Source organism: Nicotiana sylvestris, chromosome 1 (assembly GCF_000393655.2).
Source record: "Nicotiana sylvestris chromosome 1, ASM39365v2, whole genome shotgun sequence".
NCBI classification, from domain to species: Eukaryota; Viridiplantae; Streptophyta; class Magnoliopsida; order Solanales; family Solanaceae; genus Nicotiana; species Nicotiana sylvestris.
Window position 1 is genome coordinate 185,705,982 of NC_091057.1, and position 16,900 is coordinate 185,722,881.

Below are 16,900 nucleotides of genomic sequence, written 5' to 3' on the forward strand. Positions count from 1 at the left end.
AAATGGCATTTTTATGTTATTTTCTGTTTGATATACTAGCATGTTTTCTGACTTGTCCCCGATAAGAACGGTTGTGGTTAAGTGTTATTACTCACTGAGCTAGCTACTCATTCCCCGCTAATTTTTTTTACAGAGACAGCAGTTGACGCAGGCGAGGATTTCGTTAATTAGAGCTCACATGTTGATATTTTTCGGTGAGCCTCGCACTTGTTCGCGTGGGCAGAGATTTTATTTATTGTTATGGTCTTTTCATTGAACTCTTAGAGTCGCTCCATAGTCATTATTTTAGTGCCGTGAGTATTCTTTTATTATTATAGTCTTATGTTGAGTATCGTTCCCATTTATCAAAGTTGGAGATAAATTAGTATTTCTAGTGGTTAGTTGGTGGTTTAGTTATGGTGGAGACTTGTATTGGTTAATGGACAAGTTGTCAATTGTTTGGTATGATATTAGGATGTTTGGTTGTTGATTTGAGACAGAAAATTTTTTGGGATGGTCCAAAAACAGGGGAAACTCTGTCCGATTTTCTGTAAAATTACCGATGAGGCTTACTTGGGAGCACTTGCTCATAAACACCGGTCACAATCCTAAATTGGATCGTGACAAAGTTGGTATCAGATCTTAGGCTTTAAGTCCCGAGGCATGGAGCAATGTTTAGTAGAGCCTTGTTCATGGATATGTAAGTGCTCATACTTATGATCTTGAGGCTACTGAACATCTAGGAATGGTTTCCCTTCTTTCATTCTTTGATCGTGCGTTGAGATAACTTGATATTGACTTTGGAATATTTCGTTTGCAGATGGCTAGGACACATACACCATCATCTGCTAGACATGGTGCTACCCAGGGTGGCGGTCAAGTTGGGGTTCATCAAACTAGAAGACAGACTGCTCCTCAACCTCAAGTTGGGAACATGGGTTAAACCCAAGCTGTTATGCCAGATCAAGTGCAAGAGCAGTGAGTTCAGAACGCTCAACCACCAGTGTCAACTGTTGTACCTACTGTTGCCTTACTTGCAGATACAGTGACAAGGTTATTGAATGTGTTAGAGGCGTTGGTGCCTACTCAGGGAGGAAGTTTAGCTCCTCATGCTACTTTACAGACACAAGCACCTGCACAGACTCGGACTTTCGGGAATAAGGAAGTATCCCTATAAGAGTTTCTGAAATTGAAATCACCAAAATTCACAGGTTCCGATAATTTAGCAGATCCTCAAAGTTTCTTGGATGGGACACTTAAGGCATTACGTGCTCTTGGATGTTCTAGTGAGAGAGCCGTGGAGCTCGCAGCATACAAACTAGAGGATATGGCCAACACATGGTATGAAACAGTATTGCTATGAAGGCCAGCAGGAGCACTACCATTGACATGGGACGAGTTCACTAAGTTGTTGAAGAATTATTTTCTTCTAGATAGTCTGATGCAACAATATGCTAGAGACTTTGAGAGATTGGTTCAGACTCCAGATATGAATGTGTCAACATATAACACTAAGTTCTATAAGCTGGCTATATATGCTCCTCGCTTAGTGACTACCGAAGAAGCTCGAGTTAACAGGTTTGTTGATGGATTGGTTGGTTGTCTATATACTACAATAGCCCCACAGATGAAGACTTTATCCTACTCTGATGTAGTCGACCTTGCTAGAAAGATTGAAAATAAGCGACGTGAGGAGCGTGCAGCTAGTGATTTACGTAAGAAGGCCAAGACATGAGGGGCTTTCAGTGGTGGGTTTAGTGAAAATAGAAGAGCAGGAAATTAGGGACAACAACAACAACAAGGTTCTCAGATAGGGACACACATGTCTTCATAGTCCACATACAGACCACATTACAGACAAGGTAATAGGGGACCATCATCTTTTGGACATCGTAATTCTGGGCAGATATATTCCACTACTCCAGTTTGCCAGACTTGTGGTAGATCACATTTGGGCCAATGTCGTGTTCTAACTGGAGAGTGTTTTTGATGTGGCCAGTTGGGACATCACTTGAGGGATTGCCCTCAGCCTCCGAAAAATTTCAACCAGGCTTCTATTCAGTCAGCTGCACCGACTCAGACTACTCGTAATACTTCAGGTGCTACAGGTACAGGAAATAGAGATCGAGGTGCTGGAGACCGTTCTGCTGTGAATCAAGGACAAGGCAATGTTGGTAGAGGTTAGGCGAGAGTTTTTGCATTACTAGACAGGATGCTCAGGCCTCGAATACAGTGGTTACAGGTATTCTTTCTGTCTGTTCATTTGATGCACTTGTGTTGATTGATCCAGGATCTACTCACTCTTATGTGTCCTCGTACTTTGCTTTGAGATTTAGTAGACAGCCCGAGCTATTGAATGATCATTTTCTAGTTGCTACTCCTGTTGGAGAGTCTTTATTAGCTGAATACGTGTATCGTGCTTGTCAGATTCGGGTTGAGGGTAGAGATACTCTTGCTGATCTTATTGTACTTGATATGATTGACTTTGACATGTTGATGGGAATTGATTGGTTATCTTCTTGCTATGCTATAGTCAATTGTCATGCAAATATAGTTAAGTTTGAGATACCAAATGAACCCAATTTTATTCTAAGAGAGAGTCAGGTCCCAGAGACTTGCAAAATTGTATCTTTTATGAAGGCTCAACGACTTCTGAAGAAAGGTTGCTTGGGTCTCTTAGCTATTGTAAATGACACAAGAAAGGAAACAATTAGTATAGAAAATGTACCCGTAGTGAGAGAATTTTCTGATGTATTTCCTGAGGATTTACTAGGATTGCCGCCAGTACAAGAAATAGACTTTGGTATTGATTTGCTACCTGACACACAACCCATATCGATACCACCATATCGAATGGCACCAACAGAGTTGAGGGAGCTAAAGCAATAGTTACAAGATTTGTTAGATAAGGGTTTTATTAGATCTAATGTATCACCATGGGGTGCACCAGTACTGTTCGTAGAGAAGAAAGACGGATCCCTGAGAATGTGCATTGACTACAGGCAGTTGAACAAGATAACAATACGCAATAAATATCCGTTGCCTCGTATAGATGACATGTTTGATCAGTTACAAGGAGCTACCCACTTTTCAAAGATTGACCTCTGTTCTGGTTATCATCAACTTAGAATCAAAGATGAAGAAATTTCTAAAACTGTTTTCAGAACTCGATACGGGCACTATGAGTTTCTTGTGATGCCTTTCGGACTAACAAATGCTCTAGATGCATTCATGAATTTAATGAATAAGGTGTTCAAGCCGTTTCTGGATAGATTTGTAATAGTATTTATCGATGACATACTAATATATTCTCGTAGCCAAATAGAACACGAGAATCATCTCAAGACTATGTTGCAGATATTGCATGAACATCAACTTTATGCTAAGTTCTCAAAGTGTGAATTCTGGCTAGACTTGATAGCATTTTTGGGGCATGTTGTATCCAAAGATGGAATTATGGTAGATCCTAAGAAGATCGAAGTTGTGCAGAAATGGCCCAGACCTACTTTTCCTACAGAGATTCGCAGCTTTTTAGGCTTAGCAGGCTATTACAGGCGTTTTGTGCAGGATTTCTCCATAATAGCAGCACCGCTGACCAAGCTAACACAGAAAAATGCAAAGTTTCAGTGGACGGAGGAATGTGAATAGAGCTTTCAGAAGCTCAAAACGTGTCTGACAACTACACCAATATTAGCCTTACCATCAGGTTCTGGAGGATTTTCAGTATTCTGTGATGCCTCGAGGGTGCGATTAGGATGTGTTCTCATGCAAAATGGTCGTGTTATTGCATATGCTTCGAGACAATTAAAAATGCATGAGCAAAACTATCCTACACATGATTTGGAGATGGTTGCAGTGGTATTTTGCTCTAAAAAATTTGGAGACATTATCTATACGGCGAAACTTGTGAGATTTATACTGACCATAAAAGTTTGAAGTATATCTTTCAGTAGAAAGATCTAAATATTTGGCAGCGTCGTGGCACATATAGCCCTTGCAAATAGACTTTTGGCCAAAGATATTCAGAGACTAAAAGATACAGGTATCAGATTTAGTGTTTGAAATTCAGAGGCATTATTGGCTTGTGCTCAGGCTAAGTCTTCATTAATTGAGCGCATTAAGGCCACTCAATATGAGGATGAACGATTATGCAAATACAAAGATGAGGCCTTAGCTGGTAAAAGCAAGGATATAATTGTTGAAAGTGATGGTGTTCTTCGAATGGGTGACAGACTATGTGTAGCAGACGTAAATGGGTTGAGACATGGTATTCTTAAAAAGCTCACAACACTAAATACACTATACATCCTGGATCCACAAAAATGTACCATGACCTGAAGCAATTTTATTGGTGGGAAGGTATGAAGAAAGATGTTGATAACTTTGTTTCTAGTTGTTTGACTTGTCAGCAAGTCAAGGCTGAGCATCAACGACCCGCATGACTACTACAACAAATTGAGATTCCAGAGTGGAAATGGGAAAGAATTACTATAGATTTTGTCATCGGGCTACCACGAACCCTTAGAAGTTATGACTCGGTATGGGTAATTGTAGATCGACTGACGAAATCAGCACAATTTTTGCCGGTAAAGACTACATATGGTGGAGTCAGGTATGCACCGATATTTATGAATGAAATTGTCCGACTTCACGGAGTTCCATTATCCATCATCTCTGATAGAGGATCACAGTTCACTTCACGCTTTTGGAAATCTTTTCAAGAAGCATTGGGTATAAGGGTAGATCTTAGTATTGCATTTCATCTACAGACAGACAAGCAGTTTGAACGTACTATTTAGATCTTGGAGGATATGTTGAGAGCTTGCATTCTTGAGTTTGGAGGTAGTTGGGACACTTATCTACCTTTAGGTGAATTTGCTTACAACAATAACTTCCAGTCCAGTATTCAAATGGCACCGTACGAAGAATTATATGGTAGAAGATGTCGTTCTCCTATCGGATGGTTTGAAGCTAGTGAGACTAACTTATTGGGACCCGACATAGTACAAGAAACTATGGATAAAATCCAGTTGATCAGACAGAGATTGCTTACAGCTCAAAGTAGACAAAAGTCTTATGTTGATAAGAGAAGAAGAGATTTAGTGTTCACAATTGGAGACAAAGTGTTCTTACGAGTCTCTCCCATGAAAGGTATGATGCGATTTGGGAAAAGAGGCAAGCTGAGCCCCAGGTTTATAGGACCGTATGAGATACTAGACCGAGTGGGAGTTGTGGCTTATCGTTTGGCACTTCCTCTTGAGTTGTCCTTTATTCATCCAGTTTTTCATATCTCAAATTTTAAGAAAATGTATATCAGACTCATCTCAAATAATTGAAGGCCATACTATATCGCTTGATGAAAAGTTGTCTTACGAGGAGGAACCGATGGCAATTGTTGATAGACAAGTAAGAAAGCTACAGTCAAAAGAAATTATGTTCGTTAAAGTTTTGTGGAGAAATCATACCATTGAAGAAGCTACTTAGGAAGTAGAAAAAGATATGCAAGCGAAGTATCTCCATTTGTTTCAGTCTATAGGTACGTACTTGAGCTAAATTCGGAGACCGAATTTCATAAGGTGAGGAGGATGTAATACCCTATATTTTTAATAAGGGTGTATTGATCATTATCAAAATAATAATAATAATAATAACAATAAGAAACTAACTAAAAAAATCAAAAAGGGGGGGGGGGGGTGTCACACCTCTTTCTTTACACAATATTCCCGAGGAGGGCGTAGTGTAAAAGGAGTTTTTCCAATTAAAGAACAATCGAAACGAGATTCCTTATTAATTTCAGAGTCGCCACCTGAGAATTTTATGGTGTCCCAAGTCACCGGTTTTAATCCCGAATCGAGGAAAATATGACTCTGTTTATCATTCTGCGAACCAAAAATCCGAGTAAGGAATTCTGTTAATCCGGGAGAAGGTGTTAGGCATTCCCGAATTCCGTGGTTCTAGCACGGTCGCTTAACCATTTTTTTTATACTTGGACTGATTATCTTGATTTACTAAATACATTACTTCTTGTTGCATGATTTTGTTACCGCTTTTGGTTAGATTGTTCACAATTATAGACCTTCTTTGAAACGAATCACGTTTACGTATATTCACATTTTTTTTTTAAAACGTAAAGAATCGTGTCACGCATACGTGTACACAATGAGATCGATAGTATTATTTATATTTTTTTATAAAAAATTTATGGCCGAAATTGCGCGTAAAATAAAATTACGAACATTCGTCACTCTTGTATGATTAAATAGTGAACTGCACATCTCGGGTTATATGAAATTAATTTAATATCCTCCGAAGAACCCTCTTTTATTAAAAAATTTGCTCGAAGTTGCGCGAACGCATAATCCGAACTGCTTTTAGAAATGTAATTAGGTCACGCGAACGTATCCCTAATTACACAAAATATTCTTGATGGTAATATAAAATTTCTACAAATGTTTATTATATCCATTTATTTTTAAATATGAAAGTCATGGGAAATCATTGATTGAGACGCCTCCAAATTTCTTGAAAAGAAATCAAAATTTATTAGGTGTTGACCACAGGTTATATTTTAAACGTATGAATTATATACCTCAAAAACTATTTAAATTTAAAGAATTAATGATATGAAAAATAAATAATGTGCAACTAAATTTACCATTTTTATTCGTGAATACAGTATCCGTATTTTTATTTATGTATTTTTAGTACTTGATAATTATATGCACAATTTATTTGTTATTTTCCTAGGCTTAAGACTAAGTAAATATGTTTGAAAATTTACCAAAAAAAAAAAAAGAATTACGTGCAAAACTAGGAAAGAATTAATTGATAAGCAAACTCATAGTTTTCGAAGAATTTTCATTGTTCTATTCAGAGCGAACTCTAGTTTGTATATCTTTGACTTAAATGTTCCATTTTAGTATTTATAAATCCGACCTTCTTCTACACAACTAGTTTTTAGTCCAAAGGTCAAATTATTTGGTTAATTTGCTTACGATGATTGAATTTGGGATAGGTAAAACTAAACCAAATTTTTTTTCTCGGCTTATGCAAGCTACTTACAAATACTAAATCTACACTTTGTAAAATCATTGACATTATTTTATATACTATTTTTAATAAATGAGTTAATCGCATTCCTAAAATAAATGGGCCATTTGTTATTAAGAAAGAGAACTAATCTACAAATTGATTTAATAAAATGACATTTACATGTAACGTAATTATACATCTGAACCATCTGTAATATTCCAATATCTTAAACGTAACAGATTATATCAATTCACCTCTCACCTATAGTTATACACATAACCGTTATCATGCCATATACGAACAAGAAACAACTTACATCCTCTAGCTTTAAACAAAAATCGGATGCTTGACGAGATATAATAGTAATGTGGTTCCTTGATATTTCCATACTATCCTATACTTAGCCAACAAGATTACAAAATTTAATTAATGGTCAGCTTTCTACCGTATTCCCTATCTTGACAATTCGAAAATAAATGTTACCACTAAACTTCAGAATAAATAAGATTACAACAGAGTTTATACTACTCCAAAAGGCCAGTTGGCTAATAGCTACCATGTCAAGTATAATACTACATTAGCTAACTAAAAAAAACTGAAACTTAACTAATAGATTTAAATGAGTAGAGGACATAATTGCAATTCCAAACTTCATTTATTTGCAATATTAAAGCTTTTCATGACATGAGTCTACAGATATATACCTGGAAATGAGGGTAAAAGAGGTAATATTTCCGCAACAGCAGCAACAGAAACCCAACAGCAGAAAAATGCCAATCAATTCAGCAGATTTGAACAAACCAGCAAGACCCGTGAAAACCAGACGAACAGTAGCAGAAATCTTAGGAAATTTCAGATTCAAACCAAACAATATCACCAAACAAACCCGGACAGATGCAAGGAAACAGTATTTCTGATTTTTAAAACTTAGGAAAGGCAAACTGAAACTCTCAATCTCCCAAAATACCTTAACACTAACTTCTAATGTAAAATTCTGTTTTTACTTTTCTGATTTTCTCCCTTTCTTTTTCTCTGTGTGTATATTCTGTCTCTCTTCTCTATCTCTCTTCTCTCTTTTTTTGTATCCCCTGAAATCAGTCCCAACACCCCCCTCTTATACAACTTATTTCCCCTTCCTTCAGCCTAATGCCCGGACCCCCTTTTTCTTTTCAAATCAGTTTTTTTTTTCATTCCATCCGCCACTATAACTGCTTTTTCTAATTAATCAGCCATTAAGGACAACTGTCCCCTTAATTTCAGCCCCCCCATCTTCTTTTGTTCCCCAGTATTCTTTGAACAAACACATTATTGAACCCTACCATTAGTTGTCTATTATCTTTACACAAACCCACTTAGGAATGTCTCAAATCAGTCCACTAACAAGTTTGAATATTCAGCAGCCCTTAAACAAGTATTCATGTAGTTTATTTTCCCCAAACTAACCTTAACTACTTCTGAAAAATCTCAAAATACTGCCCCTAATACAAAATCAGAATCCAATACAAAACAGATTTTATAATCTGTTCAAACTTAATTATCAACACTAGTTTATGATTGAACAACTATAACCAAATCCTAAGATTTTAATGCAGAAAAATATTAGATTTCCAATTCAGAACAATATTTACAGAATTTTAACTAATCGGGTAATTAACAATCAGAATTAAAACCAAACAGAATGTTGAATGATTTAGTCTATACAGACAGACTAATCAATAAAGCTTAATCAAATGATTGCATATTATAGCTGACATTGATCAGCAAACAATGAAAACAAGCAATTCAAATAATTTCAGGATTATTGCCAGAATCAAGGATTTAATGGAAACTAATTAACCGACACCACTTATTAATCAATTGCACATTACAATTGACACTTAAACAAATTAGTAACAAAGCAACTATCAAACAGTGTTATTGACGAATTTATAGAATAACAGGGAATTAAGTAAGCGACACAATTTAGGACTCGATTTCACCATTTATAACACATACAGTTAAGACGACTATAAATAACAGACAAAATTGGACCAAATAAAAGGTCATTTGAAAATAAATAGAGTCAGTGTGACTTAACAACAACCAAAATCAACATAGTAAATAAACAGATACGTAAATAATGAAAACAAACACGAAGGAAAGAATAAAAATACCTCATAATAACAGAATCAATACGGACCCAGTCTTTGAAACTCTGATTCGGACATTTTGAAATCAAACAGACCTTAGTCGAAGTATTCTCAACTGAAAATACTTCGATTAAGGTCGATTAGACCCCAACCTTCTATTCAATTTGGGCAGAATCCAAAATTTGGGATTTTAGGGTTCTTGAAGGTCTGATTTAGGGCTCAACCGTTTCTGGTCAGATTCGAACCAAACCAAGTTTGGTTTGGTTACGAGTGAGGTTAGGAGAGTGACTGGTGTGGGTTTGGGGTGCATTAGGGTAGGTTTGACGATGTAGGGTGATTCGAGGTGAACAACTAACAGATCTGTAACGAGGGCGGTTAGGGGGTGCTATGGTGTTAATTAGGGACTGGTTGGTTTGGATCTGAGTTTGGCTCGAATCTTCAAATGAAGATTCGAGAAACTCCAGGAAGATTCGAGCTTAGTGGTTACCAGATTTGGATAGATGATGGTCAGGTGGTCTTAGGGTGTTGGTTTGGTGACCGGCAGCGTAGTTGCCGCCGGGTTTCAGGCGAGGGGGAGCTAGGGTGGCTAGGGTTTAGGGGCATCGTCTTAGGGATGATGATGAACAGGAGAGGGAGGGGGGGTGTTTGGTTAGGGGGCTGGGGTATGAATTTAACTTATGTAGGGGAGGGGTGGTCTGATCTCGTCCGTTGGATCAGGTAAGATCTACGGTCGGGATCAGTTCATTTAACTAAACGGTGCCGTTTTGGTTTTAGTGGGGATTGGGTCGGTCTCAGATGCAGGTGGGTCGGGTATAGAGGACTGACCTGGAACCATCAAATCAAAATCCAATGAACGGCCCCGATTAAATTCAATCATACGACGTCGTTTGGTTTAATTAAAGATCTGAACTGGACCGTTGGATCTATTTGATCAACGGTTCAGATAAAAAATACCAATACGGCGTCGTTTGATTGTCTGGAAATTACCTGGATGGGCATCATCAAAACGATGTAGTTCTTGCCCTATACTACGTCGTTTGATGGTTTTTTTTGGGTTGGGAGATCTGGGCGGGGTAGGAGGTGTAACCTTTGGGCCTGATTTTCTTCTAAAAATTGGCCCAATCCGAATCCTTCTTTATTTTTTGAATTCTTTTCTTTTTTCTTCTTTAATTTTCTGATTTAAATACAATTTCTAATTAATTGTAAAATCTAACTACAAATATTAATTAACACTTACAATAATTAACATGCAAATCAAAGAAAATGAAATCACATAAGGGCACATTTAAATGACAAAATTACAACAATTACATATTTTTGTGATTTTCATTTTTGTAAAACTTGTTAATTCCTAAATTGAAAAACTAAATCTTAAATGCACATGCAACACATATTACATTATATTATTTTTGTATTTTTAAATGCATTAATAAAATTACACACGCAAACAAACAAGAAAACCGTACAATATTTCCACATAATTAAAGAAAAATTTCGGGAGTTATTTTGGAGTAATTCGTATGAGGCAAAAATCACGTGCTCACCGGGGGCAAGACATTTAGGATAAAGGGCCGAAGCCCATAACAAACATCTGCCCTAAAATATTAAAAAGGGTTAGGGGATAAAGCAGAAGCTTCAAGAAACGGGAAAAATACAAAAGCAGGGAAGGAAAGAAAGAGAAAAAAAGAAAAGAGAGGAAGAAGAAGAAAGCTTTGGACAAAGGCTTTAAGAAGAACTGGGGGTTGAAATTGAATCCTTCGGCTCAAGAGGTTAACCTTCTTCTTATCAGTTGAATTATTTTACTATATCTACGCGATTTCATGTAGTACAAAAGAATTTTATATTCGTTTTTTATAAATAAATAAATAATTACTATGGACAATAAGGCTATAAAGGTTTGGTTTAGGTACTGATAGATCTAATTTTGGAGGAATAAAGTATACTAAATAGTTTGAAATTGATACTATTATGGACTAGTTCTATGATTAAATATAAATACCTTTTTATTTACAAGATTTTTGGACTAATTTAAATTACTCATAACATGGGTAAATATAAAATCCACAAATTAAGACTCAAACATGAACCCCGATGATTGAGTTTTCTAAAATAGCTATGAATTAGCCTAAGTAAGGAAATTAATATGAGATCGATATTATGTAATTATAGATTTGGAGGAATTTGTACGCATTGCTCGAGGTGAAACATTTGGTATTTTGGCACGAGTACTGTGAGTAGTAATCTTACCGAAATTTGTGTTTTCATAACTTGCATGATTTACACATGATTTTTAATATGAATATGTTGCCGATTATTTTAAGTTGCACGTGGGACAAGTCTTTAACTCGATATGATATCGAAATAGTTATTTGAGAAGATTACCGTTGTTTTAAATATTTTCGTTGTCACTAGATGTTACAACCCATATCCACATGTGTTAGTTCATGCTATATATTAGTTAACATAAATCCAAGAAGGAATTATCTTTAGATGATAAGAAGTCAATCCTATTGATCTTAAGTGATACAAGAGTGTATAAGGGTGATTAACCAGTATTAGAAGTTAAACGAATCAAGGATGTTGTAACTCGTATTTTCAGGTAATCTAGCTGTGCTTAATACACTCAAGAGGTCATTTATTAAGTTATTTTAATCATATAATATCCGTATCATAAGTCTTGAAGTCAAACGAGTTATGAAACAAAAGTCGACAAAAGTTGTCGCAACTTAGGTTCATAATTTTACTTAAACATTAGGTCAAATGTTTCTAATCTTTTCTCATAATTTACAAGGAATTACGGGGTGATATACCAACCAAATTAAATATCTATGAGTCTAGTTTCCAACGCATTAAACCGTTCATCGATACGATCTCGGAGTAGAGAGATATTCGCGTTTTCGCGAGACTGCGCCAAGCACCTCTCTATGGGGCCCACTAAGTCGGTTTAAGATATTTGGACCTATATAGGATGACTCCAACCCGTTTTAAGTCATTTCTTTTCACTATTTTCAGACCTTAGAACCCTAGGAACATCCTCTCAAGGTTCTCTCAAGATTCAAGACCCAAAAAAGGGCAAACAACACAAATCAAGTGTCGGGAATTCCGTGGCGCTAGTAAGTCTCTTGTTCTTCTTGTTGTTGCTCATTTTTGTGTCGTTTCAGCTCGTGTGGGAGGTTGTTTTAAAGGGTTTATGTTCTGTAAATACTCCCTCATGTTCTTAATATCAATCCTAGGTGATTTCAAGCCTTCTAAAGTGATTCTAGTGCCGAAAAACACTAATTGATCGCTAGTTTCGCTTTTTTGTTGTTGTGGCAGCATTGGAGGGATATTTCATGGAAATTTAAGGTCAAATTGGAGTTGTTCTTTCTGTATAAAGGTAAGGAACCTCTTACTCTATATGTATTTAAGATTATCCAAGTTGCGGCTAAGCCATTGAAGCTAGAACTTGTGAGATATATATCGAAAGGCTTGGTAGTAATGTTATTGTTTTGTGGACTGTTTTGCGTTGTTGTTGGGCTGCATATTTTACTACTATCTTGTGGAGTTTTGGAGGAGGAAGGGTGTGGAGAAACACCATATATATGTAGGGTTATGGGCTGATAGTTATTCGTAACATTTCCAGGTTGTTTGACACGACTACGGTGGTCGTCGTATGTATGGAGTGATTAGGCTATGTGTGGACTATTTTGGGAGGCTCAATATGTTTATTATTGATGTTGTTTGGGCTGTTTGGTGACTGTTTTGAATGGTGTGAGGTCATATATATAGGGGAGGTGTTGTCCGTTTCATCGTAAAATAGGTTGTGGTCGATACATAATAGTTATGACGCTTAAATGATAACGATAGTATCGTTTCTCTTATTGTAGACTAAGGAGTTTTGACAATTGCATAGCTTGAGATTGGGGCAGTATATACAAGGTATGTGAGGCTATCCCTTTCCTTCTTTTGCACGACTCCGATTGTACATAATGTAATGAACGAGCTTCCAAGATACTCTACTCTTAGAAGCTAGCAGTACTTACATTGTTTTCCCTCTTATGGAACGATTGATGTTAATGTTACTTCTCTTATTCTTATGTTATCAATGTTGTTCGTACTTCCTAAATCTTATAAGGTTCATAGTGAAGAGTTAGTCCTAATAACGTGTATAGAGGATACCGACCTTACGTCACTCCGAAAGGTTTAGAATGTGATTCCATGAGTCGAGCATGCATTATATATATGTATCTATTTTACTCTACCGAGCCACGCTATAGTTGGCCGGGTACGGCACCTATTGTGCAACCACTGATCAGTTGGGTTTTACCGAGCTCCACGTGGCCGGGTACGATTCTACCGAGCCTATTATGGCCGGGTACGATATGATGATGATGATGCCCACAGAGGCGAATGCTTTAAAGGTTTATGTATTTATACATATGTATCATGCATTTCATGTAAGTAGCCCTCAGAGGTACTAAGATGTTACAGGTTGTATATTCTCTATCCTTGCTTACATTACTGATCGCATTTATGGTTCCTTGCCTTACATACTCAGTACTTTATTCGTACTGACGTCCTTTTATTTGTGGACGCTGCATGTCGTGCTGCAGGTCCTGATAGACAGGCAGGTGCAGCTCCCCCACCACAGTAGACTGTCCAGTTCAGCGGTGATTGGCGAGATCCCTTCTCCGGACTTGCCTTGGTCTTGGTATGCAATTTTTGTTATAGACATTATGGGTATGTCGGGGCCCTGTTCCGGCTATGTTGCAACACTTATGTTCTTTTAGAGGCTCATAGACAGGTGTCGTCTCATGTATAGTTTGGTATGCCTTGTCGGCTAGTTTTTGTTGTATAGTCTTTCATAGTAGCGAGGTAGCTCATACCTTATACGTAGTTTCTTGATTGTCTGGTCATCCCCTGCTATGTATGTTCATGCCGTCATATTTTATTGCTAGTTGTCCATGATCTAGGTCTACCATTTATATTGATCTCGTCAGCCTTAAAAGATAATAATGAAGGTTAGATGAAATGTACGTTGGTGCTCGGCAAGTGTGGTCGGGTGCTAGTCATGGCCCTTCAGTTTGGGTCGTGACACTAGATCTGTTTTACCGTTACTTGAATTTACTGTTATTGAAAAGAAATTATATGATTGATAAGAACCGAAATGCCCTATATTATTTTAAAATATTTTCTATGAGTATATGCGGATTACAGAGACACGTATAAATGAGAGTAGACATTGAAGGATCCCGCAGCTAACGACGTGTTCATTAGACCTAGTGCACCTTGTAATTACAGATTACCGTTATAGCCCTCGCTAGTGGAAAGGTAGAACTAGCATACTTTTACCGATTTCCCTCGAGTAGGGACTACCGTTATATTTGACTTCTTGCGAAGAAGTCCACAGTTATACCGATTACATGATCCATTCATTGAAACCTCCCAAATGTAAATATTGATATTAGACAGTGGTTACCGAGCTTATTACCGAACTGTTAATTGTATTATACTACAAGAAAAGCATGACGAGACTGAAAATTATTTATTGTTTCTGAAAGGGCATTTTTATGTTATTTTTTGTTTGATATACTAGCATGTTTCCTGACTTGTCCCCAATAAAAACGGTTGTGGTTAAATGTTATTACTCACTGAGCTAGCAATTCATTCCTCGCTATTTTTTTTACCGAGACAGCAGTTAACGCATGCGAGGATTTCGTTAATTAGAGCTCACATGTTGATATTTCTCGGTTAGCCTCGCACTTGTTCGCGTGGGCAGAGAATTTATTTATTGTTATAGTCTTTTCATTGAACTCTTAGAGTTGTTCCATAGTCATTATTTTAGTGTCGTGAGTATTCTTTTGTTATTATAGTCTTATATTGAGTATCATTCTCATTTATCAAAGTTGGAGCTAAATTAGTATTTCTAGTGGTTAGTTGGTGGTTTAGTTATGGTGAAGACTTGTATTGGTTAATTGACAAGTTGTCAATTGTTTGGTATGATATTAGGATGTTTGGTTGTTGATTTGAGACAGAAAATTTTTTGGGATGGTCCAAAAATAAGGGAAACATTGTCCGATTTTCTGTAAAATTACCGATGAGACTTACTTGGGAGCACTTGCTCTTAAGCGCCGGTCATAATCCTAAATTGGATCGTGACAAATAATTATTGCATTATAGGACATTTTGGGTGTGTGACACACACGTGATCAATGGAGAGGAGTATGAGTTTACGTGAACTATAGCTACGCCCCTGGAAACCATCGGTTGGAAATGGCATGGAATGGTTCCAAAAAATGCTTGCTATAAAAGTCATTTTCCACAAATTTCCGGAAATTGTGTTCTTAAGGAAAAAAAATCAATACATTCGAGCAAACCAAACATATAAAAATTTAAAACTATGTTTCTATTAAATGTTCCCTCCCTACCAAATACACCATTGGATGTATATGATTCTGAATGTGTATTATTCATGCAAATATTCAATTGTTACGAAGTTGTAGACTATTGGGTTTTAATTGTAGGTTTATAGACAATATGCTCCGCTCATCGTATGTTTTTATTTATTTTACTTTTTTTTGATTTCTCATTCGGTATTCGATACCCACATTGGGGTCCGACTAATTTGGAGTCGCGCGCCGAGAAGTCCCACATTAACTATCTATCTCGATGTGCTTTTATCTCAAGCTCTTTAAATATCTATTGATGTGGTTTGTTTAATATATTTTTTGGCAATTGTCTTGCTTATTGTATTTTTTTTCTCCCTCCAATCCAACAATCTTCTGGTTGAGTTCTATAACGTTACATGTTATCCAAACATAGTAAGTTAATACTACTCCATTGGTAATGAAATACTTCTAATGTGTCAAAATATTTTTTTCTTTAGAAAAATATGATAATCATTAATTTGGAAATTAATCCATTTGAAGCCCATTGTACAATGAATACTAGGTAAGAAAAATTATAGAGTATAGTCGCTCCCAAAAACATTAGCCGGTTAAATATATATTATTTGTATATTAATAGATAATATACATGTTTTTATTTATTTGGCTCGAGAATGTAATTATTTTTGGCCGAATAGCCAAATATGTGACTTGTTGCTCCCCTACCAGGTATGGGGAATCCATTACTGAAATGATTACTTAATCATCTGAAATTACCTATAGTAAATATATGTTTCTTTTGTTTATAACGAAAAAGTCGTATAACACTTAGAAAGTCATTCAACCAAATTTATAAATTTTGGGTGGCCAAATACCTATTTACGCCCCCTCCCCCCTCTCTCTTTTAAATTTTAATATTATGATATGTTTTTCTTTTATCTGTATCATATCGACTTACCATAAAATTAAAAAATGTTATATAATAAAGTAAAAATAAAAGACATTTTTCAAGCATATAATATTAGAATAACAAAAATGAGCACAATAAAAGATTTAATTAGGATAATCTATTTGTATTAGTTATTTTGATAACAATATTAAGAACTCAAAATTTATTTACGCAATTGAGATTGGAAAAGAATAAAGCTATTCGAACATACAGTCCATGCATATAATACCAAAAAATAATTAGTCACAATACAAATATATTTTATTAAATATATTATATACGTTTAAAACCTATACTAAACTATTTTATTATTTCAATATTATAATACTTGAAAAGTATTTTTTACTTCTTATTTTATAAATAAATTTATTTGTGTTTATAGGTACACTCATAATATAGATTTAAAAGGTTTATTTCTTTTTATACTATTGCCCGACGTGGGGCCA